We start from the raw sequence: 10,339 nt of genomic DNA on the forward strand, positions 1-10,339 counted from the left end.
CCACCTTGTGGAAACGCTCCCTTGAGAATTTGGCAAAGCCACCAGGGTGTGTGTGAGAAACAGTACCCGAGGAGCATTCCTTTCCAAATAGATGTCTTGGGGAGAAGAGTCTTGGCTGGGGATGTCTGATCAGGCGCCGCGATAGGAGAGACCCCGTTGGCAGAGGCACTCACGTGCAGGGCTCGCCGCCCCGGGGTGGGCGTGACTCACGGTGGATGAGGAGAGGGGGCAGCCCCATCCTGGGCCCGGGCGGTGGGAAAGCTCAGCCCTCCCCAGTGGCAAGCAGAGCCAGGAGGCCGGCCGACCTTCAGGCGCCTGTTTTAGGATACTTTCAATACAGCCAGCTCAGCTGCAGAAAGAGAGCACCTGACTTCTCTACCTCTTTTTGTCGGAGGACCTGTCTGGACAAGCGAAGTCTCCTGCCCTGACTGCTCATTTCACTGACCTTGAACAGTAGCATAAAGCTTCCCCGCAGTGGCTTAGAAATGGCTTTTTAAAAAAAAAACAAAATAGGGAGCGCCTGGGTGGCTCAGTCAATTAAGCGTCTGACTCTTGCTTTTGACTCAGGTCCGTGATCTCAGAGTCATGAGATTGAGCCCCCACATCGGGCTCCACACTCGGCCAGGAGTCTGCTTGGGGTCCTCCCTCTCCCTCTGCCCCTCCCCCTGCTCTCTCTCTCAAATAAATGAATCTTTAAAAAAAAAAAATAGAAAATACAAAACAGTCTGCAAAAACGTGAGTCTACCGTTTGTGCCAAGAAGACGGGCCTGGCTTTAGCAAACAGGATTGTTAAACAAGAACCTTTAAGGTCCTGCCTGAGGAGCAGAAACCATGGGTCCTGTCTTACACATACAGAGATTCATCTTTAGGAACAGGCTGACACGATTTGGGAGGTTTACAAGCCCCGAGATCTGCAGGTGATTAGGCAAGGTCGAGCCCCTGGGAGAGCTGATGTTTCAGTTCAAAGACCATCAGGCAGGAGGAAGGCTCTTACTTCCATTCAGGCCTTCAGCTGATTGGACGAGGCTCACCCACATGACTGGGGACGGTAATCTGCTCTCCTCCATCCACTGATTCCAATGTTAGTCTTATTTAAAACACAGACACACCCAGAATGTCTGACCAAATATCTGGGCACCCTGTGGGCCAGTCAAGTTGACATGTAAAATTAACCATCACAGACCACCCCCCCCAGATGACTTATTGACCAGCTACAGTCAGCCCAGAGTGCACACAGAGAAATTTAGTCCAATCTCCTATTTTTGGACAAAATAAGGATCCTAAGGGGCGCCTGGGTGGCTCAGTCAGTTAAGTGTCTGCCTTTGGCTCACGTCATGGTCCCGGGGTCCTGGGACTGAGCCCCATGTTGGGCTCCCTGCTCGGCGGGGAGTCTGCCCCTCCCACCCCCTCTCCCGCTCCCATGCCTTCTCTCTCTCAAATAAATAAACAAAATCTTAAAAAAAAAAAAAACCATAATGTCACCTCCATAGGTACTGGGGTTTAGAAATACAACATGTCTTTGGCGGGGGGACACAGTTCAGCCCAAAAGAGTGGGTCTCACCAGGTCCTGTGGGCACCCAGCCCTCAAGTTCTGCCCCTGCCACTCCCGGGGGCTGTGGGAGAGTCTCGGGGTTGGGGCCATGCACCTGACAAGGCATCTTCCTTACCTCTGTGGTCAGGTCCCTCCAGACTTGTCTGCTTGCTTGGGCTGCCAAGATCCTTGATACAGCTCTGAAGACCCCACGGGCAACTCACAGCTTTAAGGGGTTATGACACAATGTGGAGTGCTCCCCTCGAGGAGTGAGTGAAACGTTCTGCTCATTGTTGCCGCCCCATTTTTTTCAGCTGTCTGTCCCCTGGGTCCAGGAATCGGTCTGGGGGCCACGCATCGCCCAGTCTCTGTGCTCGATTCCCCACAGGCTCCCACCACCTAGGGCCTTGGGCCCCACGGTAGGCCCTGCCCAGCTGCACCCTTCCCTCCAGGTCTGCCTGGTTTATCATCTGTCACCACCTCACCCCCAGGGCTGTGAGTTCAGCAAGGGAGGCCCACCAGCTCTTCCCGGCCAGTGCCTTAATTGGGCAGGTCTCCCCTACGTGTTGGCTGCGGGTCACTTTCTGATCGCACTCCGTTGCTGGGGTCTGCTGACCTGCTTTTTTGAAGTCAGCTCTGCCTTTGGGAAACTGCTCGAATAAGGATTCAGCTGCTGGAAAGGACCATTTGGCTGGGTTTCTGGACCCCCCTGGGCCTCTCGCCAGCCGTTGATAAGATGGGTCCCGTCCCTGCTTTGCCACTAAGATCACCATTACTGACAGATCTGGCCCTGATCTTTATAGCCCAGAGCAGAGAGCTTTATCTCCAGCTATCAGCTCCAGGCCTGTGCTCACCTGCGAAATAAAAGGCTTTGCGGGACACACCCATGAGCTTGAGGATGACAGCCCCCTTCCTCCCGCTGTGTGTGTGTACGACATGCTCTCACCCATTTGTCCACCGCGTCAGCCTTTTGCTCTTGTGAATAATGCTGCTAGGAGCTTGTCCACATTTTTGTTTGAATTCCTGTTTGCACTTCTGGGTAGACACCTAAGTGAAATTGCTGGGTCATGTGGCCATTTTATGCTTCCCTTTTTAAGAAAGTCACACACTGTTTTCCCATAAATACTTTTCAGGTTGCTTGATCCTAATGAGCTAATAAACGGAAGTGCCGGGCATTTCTTTGTCCCCGGTTTGTCCCCGGGGCCACTGTAGAAAGATTACGGAGGGACAAAGTGTTCTGCCTGCAGAGGAAGCTTGAGAGCCTCGGGCTCAGGGAGCACATCCTGTGGGGCCCAGGCCCTGGGGGCGCTCTCTGGGCGAGCATGCAGGACTCAACCCGGAGTCACTGAGCCGCCAGGCATTTCAGGAGGAGTGTTAACAGAGAGATCCTAGGGTGCCTGGGTGGCTCAGTTGGTTAAGCGACTGCCTTCGGCTCAGATCATGATCCTGGAGTCCTGGGATCGAGTCCCACATCGGACTACCCGCTCAGCGGGGAGTCTGCTTCTCCCTCTAACCCTCCCCCCTCTCATGCTCTCTCTCTCTCTCTCTCTCAAATAAATAAAATCTTAAAAAAAAAAAAAAAACAGATCCTAACCGCCCCCAACCTCCCGAGCGGCTCCCAAGGGGTGGCATCAAGCTGGGCTGGGTGCTGTTTTAGATGGGTCGCCTGGGAAGGCCTGGGGAGGCAGTGACATTGACATTGAAGGCAGGTGAGGCCCACTGGGGGTGAGCACCAGCACATCCCAGGAGAGGGGCCGCACCTGCCGAGGCTCAAGGAAGGCGTTCAAGTTGTGGAAGAACAGAAAGGCCAGTGTGGACAGGACAGAGAAGCGTGGTGGTGAGTGACGAGCCTGGACAGGGGCGAAGGGGGGCGGGGGGGCCTGCCAGAGGAGCGGCCCAGAGTGGAGGAGTCAGGTACTCATCAGCAGGCCCTAATAAACAGGCTGATACGCCCAGCTGTGTGCCCCATGAGCTGGTCACAGAGGAATCTGAGTCTGGAACTCAGTGAAAGACAGAGAGGTGGGCCCCAAGCGTGTTTAAAGCAGGCATCAGCTAAGCTTTCCCGACCGACGGGATAGCTGGTGCAAAGGCCCTGTGGAGGCTCAGCCAGAGGACGTGGGGTGGGGGTGCAGCGGGAGGACCAAGAGCAGCAGAGACTGGAGGGTGAAGCTGGAGGGGCGTGCCCATTTCCATCCTAAGGCAATGAAGTCGGATTTGCATTTTCACAACATCCCTGAAGAACTGCTGGGGCCGGGGGCGGGGGCTCTCTAGGATCCAGACAGGTAGTGACCCTGACGACAGGCCCAGGGGCTGGGGTGGGGGCCAGAGTTTCATCAAGATCAAGACATGCTTTGTAGGGAAGAGCTGGTGTTTTGGTGAACAGACTGTGATGGCCATTTTTGTCGGCGGGAGGGTACACGTTGAGGCCAACACACCATGTGTCTACACGGTGGAAAACTATAAATCAAGCAGGCAAAATGTTAAATAAAATGTGTTCTGCCTTCCTGCTTTGACAAATACACTCTCACAACAACTTGGAAGGCCAGACTTGAACTGGCAAACTCAAGACTCCTGGCCCTCTTCCCCTCCACCCCCAGCTTTGTAGCAAACAGAGAGAGGCCTCGGCCCCCCCCACCCCCGGGTGGATATGCCAACCCCGTGCAGCAGCCCCAGCCATGCCCCCTGCACATAGCTTCCTCTGGCTGTGCCTTGGGCAGGGGGTTGCTCACGCCAGCAGTGGGCTCATCCTATGGAGGATGGACTTGGGGGTGGTCTTGGGGACTTTTAGGCTGGGGGCACAGCTATCTAGAGTTTGATCTAGGTGGGTGGGCATCTCCTGGCCCTGAGTAGATGGGCAGGTCCAATGAGGGCCGGACCAGGGCCCTGTGCAGCTTGGGCCGGGGCAGGCGTCTTGTCCAAGTCTCGGGTGGAGCTGTTGATGGTGACTGGAATCTCGCGGGACGGAGGAGGCATGAGGTTCTGCAGACACTTCTTGGTTCCTGGCCTTCAGAAGAGAAGGCAGTTTATTCATGGAAATGGGGCACTCTAGAAAGAACCAGTTTGGGGGTGAAAATTACAGGCTCATCTCAGACATGTGGAGGTACCTTAGAGATATCCTAAGTAAGGGTGCCATGCTGAATTTTGGGATCTAGTGCTCAGAGGATAGGTCGGGCTTGGAGATATACATGTAGGAGTCTTGGCTGAATCGATGAAACTGAGCTGGTGGGTCTGGATGAGATCAGCTTGGGATGAAGAGGAGAGCGTCCACTCAGGGAGGAGAGGGCCTGGATTGGGCTTTAAGAAGCCCCAACACTTAAAGACCAGGGAGTGAGTAGGAGGGTGCACAGGAGATGTAGAGAGATATTATAGGTGATTCAACAAGCTTCTTCGTAATGCTTTTCTTGTGCAGGAGTCTGTGAGCCTGAGACGGTGTGTCTGTGGGGCACGGATCTTACACATGGGGATCACTGAAGTCAGAGAAGACGATTCTGGAAAGGGAGGTTTGTGTATAAGAAAATATTTGCTAAATATTAAAATTAATAAAATAGTAAAATTTGTATGGAACCACAAAACCCCCCAAATAACCAAAGCAATCTTGAGAAAGAAACAAAGTTGGAGGTAACACAATCCCAGATTTTAAGCTCTACTACAAAGCTGTCATCATCAAACAGCATGGTACTGGCACAAAAACAGACACATAGATCGATGGAACGGAATCGAGAGCCCAGAAATGGACCCTCAACTCTAGGGTCAACTCATCTTCCACATCATAAAAGAATGTCCAATGGAAAAAAGACAGTCTCTTCAACAAATGGTGTTGGGAACGCTGGTCAGCCACATGCAGAAGAATGACACTGGACCACTTTCTTACATCACACACAAAAATAAACTCAAGGGGTGCCCGGGCGGCTCAGTTGGTTAAGGGTCTGACTCTTGATTTCAGCTCGGGTCATGATTTCAGGGTCATGAGATCCAGCCCCACAAACAGGCTCCATGCTGGCACAGAGCCTGCTTAAGATTCCCTCTCCCTCTGCCCCCCTTCCCCTCCCCCACCACCGTACTCGCTTACGTTAGTATCCAAAATATATAAAGAACTGATACAACTCAACACCAAAAAACCCAAATAATCCAATTAAAAAATGGGCAGAAACATAAACAGACATTTCTCCAAAGAAGACATCCCGATGGCCAACAGACACATGAAAAGATGCTCAACATCACTCAGCATCAAGGAAATGCAAACCCAAACCATGATGAGATACCACCTCACACCTGTCAGAATGGCTAAAACCAACAACACAAGCAATAATAAGTGTTGGCGAGGATGTGGAGAAAAAGGAACCTTCATGCACTGTTGGTGGGAATGCAAACCGGTGCAGCCACTGTGGAAAACAATAGGGAGGTTCCTCAGAAAGTTAAAAATAGAATTATCATATGATCCAGTAATTCCACTACTGGGTATTTACTCCCCAAATACGAAAACACCAATTTGAAGGGATATATGTGCCCCTATGTTTACTGCAGCATTATTAACAATAGGCAAGGTATGGAAGCAGCCCAAGTGTCCATCAGTAGATGAATGGATAAAGAAGTGGTATATATGCACAATGAAATATTACTCAGCCGTAAAAAAGAATGAGATCCTGCCATTTGTGGCAACATGACAGACCTAGAGAGTCTGAAGGCAGACACAGAAAGACAAATATCATATGATTTCACTTATACGTGGGATCTGAAAAACAACAAATGAACAAACAAGCAAACAGAAAGCAGAAAAAGACCCCTAAACACAGAGAACAAACTGGTGGTTGGGGGGGGGGCAGGGGGGGATGGACACAAACGGGGTGGAGGGAGTGGGCGGCAGGCTTCCAGGTAGGGAGTGAGTGAGTCAGGGCGTGAAAGGCACCACAGGGAACGGAGCTAATGGGACTGGAAATGGCGGGGTAAGGTGACAGATGCTGAATCACTGTGCTGCACACCTGAAACCCATATAACGTGCGTGTCACTACACTTCAATGAAAAGAAAGGAAAACACTTGCTCGATAGGAGCTAGGAGTTCGAAGTCAGTCCCGCTCCCCTTCTCTCCCCCCAAATCCCGGGGTGGCTGTGGAAATCCGGGCAGCAGAATCTTGCTCCGGGTGCCCTTCAGAACTTAGGAAGGCAGAGTCGCAGCGGTGAACAAGTTATGCTCTTCAGCAAATAACATTCAAATCATGCAGGGAAATTCTCAGAAACAGCCGAGCAAGTTGCAGCAGGAGGAGAGCAAAGCCACCTTCCTGGGGCGGAGCCTGCACGGTGGGAGGGGGCTGGACCTGGGGGAGCTTCCCCGAGGGCGTGGGAGGGGAGGGGAGGGGAGGGGGCGGGCGAGGGCTGGGGGAGGGGAAAGGGGAGGACCCGGCGCAGCGCGGAGGAGGCGCCCAGGGCTCCGCTGCCCTTCCCCCGTGGGCGGTCCCGCAGGGGACCCTGGTGGCGCTGGGTCAACCTGGGCCCTGGGCTCGGGGGCCCCAGGCTCGTTCCAGGACTAAGGGAGCCGGTGGCCCAGGAGGGCCGTGTCTCGGCGGCGCGCCGCTCCGGGGACCTCGAGGTGGACCAGCTCACCGGGCAGACGCACACAGCCGAAGTGACACACACCCGGCACTGTTTATCCAGCACCTGGCCCACGCCGAGCCCACTGGCCCCCTGGAGCCCCGCGGCCATCCTGAGGCAGGGACCCCTCTCCCCGGGTTCCACGACCGGCCAAGTCACCCTGCCGCAGGAGGGCCCCGCGCCTGCCGGCTCCCGGGCCGTCGGCTCGGTCGGTTCCCCGCGGCGGGACGCAGGGGCGGCGCGCGGAGAAAGGGACATCCCCGCCGAGCCGGGCACACCGGGGCCCCTGGGCTGGGGAGGCTGGGGAGGCAGGGGGGCGTCGGTCGAGCTGCGCCGGCCAGGCGCCCGAGGAGGAGGACGCGCGCGGACTTGGCACTTCTTCCGAGAAGGGCAGCAGAGTCCCCGGGGGCTTGCCCTTCCCTCCGCGGTGCCCTGCGCTCCTCCCCCGAGCTCCCGGACAGGTCGACTGCCACTTCGCCGAGCGTCTTGCCCTCGGGGCTCACCTCTCCCAATTGCGTCAGCCTCGAGCCCCGGGCGGGGGGCCCACCGGCTACGCTGAGTTCCTCGCGCGCGGGGGCCACCCCGGGGCAGTGCACAGACGTGGCCGCTGATCCTCACGATGGCCACTTCCGAGGCTGGGATGCAAAACTTGCGCTAGTATTTTTCTTTAAGTCAGTCCACTTTTATTTTTACCTAGAATATATTAAACGTGAAACTTCATGCTTTGATGAAAGGCTTTCTTTGACATAAATTACTGACACTGTAGTGGGTTCAACATTTCAGAGAATATGAGTTGCTTATGAAATTATGGATGAGGTTTCTCTGTTTATTAAGAAAATTGCTGCAGCTCATTAAGATGGAAAATTCAATACATTTTGCCTTATTTAATATTCTGATAACTTACTGTATTTCAAAGCTAACATTAAACGCTTTACATTTCAATTTGTATATGCTTAATCTCATACATAAAATGACATGCAGTATTAATTTTTTTAAAGCCTACAAGTGATAAAACATCTACAGGTAAAAAATGACGATCTTTCTGTTGTGTGTCCTTTCAGTGATTTAAAGCATTTCAACTAATTGATTTGCTGTGTTCATCTTAAATCTTTTCGCCTGTCACTAGTACTTGCTATGTAATTATGTTAAATATTTGCACAACAAAAAAAACCCTGTAAATATTTTATACATACCTCAATATAATATCAAGTTTTTTTTTCTGTCAAAAAGGGTAAGATATCTTCTACATCTCAACTATCTTTGGGGTTTCTTGGATGGCCCCAGAGTGGCCACAAAGGCTTATCACTTCACATTATAAAATAAACAACAGGGAAAAAAAAATCACTAAATTATTGAAACTGTGAGTTACTTTCATACTTAGAAATGCCATCCTTACCTACCTAAGGCCGGTGACCATTAACATCAACAACAGTTACTCTCCTATAATCCCATAGGGTCTAGAGCCTGGGCTCTGTTCACAATTCCTGCAAGGGACTTTGTTTTCCTTTTACTGATTAAAAAACTGAACTTCAGAGTGGGTTGAGTGGCCTGCGTGAGGAACACAGCCAAGTCCAAGGAAGAGCCGTGCCAGTCTCTCCAACTCTGGCCTTGATCTTCGCCCCCATGTGCTTGCTGTTGGGGACTATCGAGGTGGCTGTGGGCTCTGGTTGTGGGTTCGGGAACCCAGTGCTGAGCCTGCAGCAGACACTCCATAAATATTTGTTGAGTGAAACACCAGATGATTAAATAAATGAAATTGCTGTATTTTATTACTAGACCAGTGTGAGCTGTTAGTCACTTATGCTGCTGGGCCTCATACAGTAGGATTCTGGAGCATAGGAAGTCTGGAGAAAGGTGTCTCTAGCTGAGTCCCGGAAACAGCGCCCGCAAGTGACTCATTTTCTAGTCGATTCATTGTTTTTCACCAGCAAAACAACCACTGTGTTTACTTTCAAGTTATCTTTGTATCTTTAAAATCCCACTTATTTTTAAAATGCTCATGTAAATGTTAGTTACATTTGCTGCGATCAATAACCATTTGTCACTCCAGTCTCCAGGAGATCAATTCTGAGTTCAGGATTATGTGGAGAAGAACAAGTCCGCCTGGTCTTCCTAAGAGGCCCACCGGGAGGGGTGCTTGGGGGGTGGGGGCTGGAAATGAGCACTGGCCAAAGAGAAGCCCTGTGGGGGAGGGGACAGTAGGCCGTTTCCAAAGCAGCACTAGGGCTCCATTACTGGGAATAATATAAAATTATCATATGCCCAGTGGAAGGTAAAGCCTATAGAAGCTAAGTCTGAGGCTTCCACCTGCCAGCTAGGATCAGCATCTCCTTCCTTGGGTAACACAAAAATACAGTTAGTGTCTTAAAATGCTCCCTCCTTGATCCTCTCCCCCCATCCTACATCCATTATTCATCTCATTAAACCCAGAAGACACCTTCCCTCACTGTACAGTCCCACAGGAGTGAGTGGTTTTTAGGCGTGGAAGTTTGCAATCACACTTCTCGACCTCTGACTCAGGTATCTTTCCAAGATCCAAGCTCATTCAAGGCCGGGAATTTTTTTCCCCCAAAGGTGGAAAACCATCTTTTCTCCCCAATTTGTTCTACGTGTACAAAAATACTGTTCTTTAGAAAGGATGGAGGTACCCTGCTGTCTTTAAACTGCACTTTAGATTTGCTGTTGGGGTGATTTAAAAAAAAAAGAAAGTTACTTCCAAAGTGGAACCCTCAGTGTAAAAGCGCGAGACACTGATTTCCAGAGAATTATGCTTAGTGAAAAAAAAAGCCAATTCCAAAAGATCCCACACGATGTCATTCCTGTGTGCAAACATAACATATTTTGAAATAACACAATTTTAGAAATAGAGGTAAGACTCGTGATGGCCAGGGTTTGGGGGTTCAGTTCTAAAAAGGGGCGCAGGGGGGGTCCTTTCCTGATGGTTTGCTCTAGATCTTGACAAGCGGCGGTAGATACACGAACTTACACAGGTGGATAACATTGTACAGAACTTAAGGCACGCTAACGAGGACAAGTAAAATCGGGGAAATCTGAATAAGCTCCGTGGTTTGTATGAAAGAATCTCCTGGTTGCTGGATACTTTTTTTTCCCTTTTTTGGCAAAGTTCTGCCAAGTGATAGCACCGGGAAAACTTTGCAGAGGCGCTTATTTCCTACAACCTCGCAGAAAATCAGATCGACTCTGCTCTAACACACGCACCCA

The sequence above is a fragment of the Eumetopias jubatus genome, unplaced genomic scaffold (assembly GCF_037043125.1).
Source record: "Eumetopias jubatus isolate StellerSeaLion01/CBP00866 unplaced genomic scaffold, mEumJub1_p1.0 scaffold_1, whole genome shotgun sequence".
Taxonomy (NCBI): Eukaryota; Metazoa; Chordata; class Mammalia; order Carnivora; family Otariidae; genus Eumetopias; species Eumetopias jubatus.